Here is a 1,617-nt window from a genome sequence, read left to right on the forward strand (position 1 = left end):
CTTGCCATATATAAATTGCTCACGAAAGTAATAAAAGAATAATTGCTTATTAATATGAAGAAGAGGAGGAGGAAAGGAGAAGGAAGAGAAGGAGGAGGGTGAAATATTTATTGGACAGTTACTGTGTATTGTGCGTATACTGTCTAGCTTACTCCTTGGCTATGGGTATTATTCTTATTTTTTAAATGAAGAAATCAAGTTTTTTGAGAGGGCAACATGCCCAAGTTTCACATCTTAAGTAGTGAAGTAAAGATTGCGTGGCTGTGAACTCCTGCCCAGGCACCAGGTTCTACTGTCCCTGTGCTTCCGTATTATACACTCTTAGTTAAAATAGATTGAACTGAGCAGCTTCTGTGGTTCAGAGCAACAGCATCAGGCCAATAGTTACAGATTATTAATAACTGTTGAATGCCAAACCTTAGCAAATCTTCATGTCATTAAGTCATGTCTGGGTATGAAAACACTGGTCAGCTAGAAAGTGAATTTTCCTTATACTTTTCCATGATATATTTGTAAGACTCCTGGGCATCACCCAAAGCAGGGAAAGTGCCTGCCTGAAGCCGGTTATGGAAATAGCTTTTAGAGAACCTGCGGTGACCAGCTGTCCCTGTTTGACTGGAATTTAAGGGTTTCCTGGGATATGGGACATTTGAACCAGGAAAACTAGGATGAGCAAGTCACCCTAACAATAATTGTTGGTTTGACAGAATTAAATAAGGGAAGGTTTTGTTCAGGTACCAAAATTGAGTGAGAATATTTGGTTGAGCACTTTTCTTATACACATTTCTTCATCTATTTCTTATCTTCCTATGTTTTATATCAATATTCACACTTACTGTATCAGGGTGAACATGATGAATTGCTGATATTCAACTATGTCAGACAAAAAAACCCAGACTTTTAATATGGTTTAATCCATTATTGCCTATATCTATTTTCTAGGCTCTGTGATGGGAATTTATCCTAACAACCTTTCCAGATGAGTGTTGTGGGTCTACTTGGTAACAACAAAGAGGCTAAGAGGTGAATGTAGCCATGACATATAGTGAGTAATGATAAAATACATACTATATTTTCATTCCAGATAGAAAATCAAGTATTATGGTATCTTCATGAAGACTATTTCCAAACTCCTCCACAACCTTGCAAGGCAGGGATTTATTGTTCTCATTTCACAGATGAATAAAACATGATGTGCTCAACTCTGCAGCTTTCCTAAAACAGCGTCACCTTATCTCATGCATCCCTTCACCCTGCCAGTTCTCTCTCTACGATTATGCTGCTTCAGAAGTGCCCTGATACTCTATGCCTTTAATTAAATTCAGTTTTACCTCAGCGTTTTGTTTTGAAAAATGTCAAACACATAGAGAAGTTGAATTAATTGTACAATGAACACATGTATTTCCATGGCCTAGATTCTATAATTGGCAGTATTTCCCCATATTTGCTTTATTACCCTATCTATCTCTCTGTGCATATATTTAACCATCAGGCCGTATTTTTAAATGCATTTCACAGTGAGTGGCAACATCAGCGCCCTTCATCCCTAAACATTTTTTTCAGCAAGTATATCATTAAGAAAAATTCAATATTAGTTAGGCTTTTTTTGGTAAAATT

Source organism: Tamandua tetradactyla, chromosome 5 (genome assembly GCF_023851605.1).
Source record: "Tamandua tetradactyla isolate mTamTet1 chromosome 5, mTamTet1.pri, whole genome shotgun sequence".
NCBI lineage: Eukaryota > Metazoa > Chordata > Mammalia > Pilosa > Myrmecophagidae > Tamandua > Tamandua tetradactyla.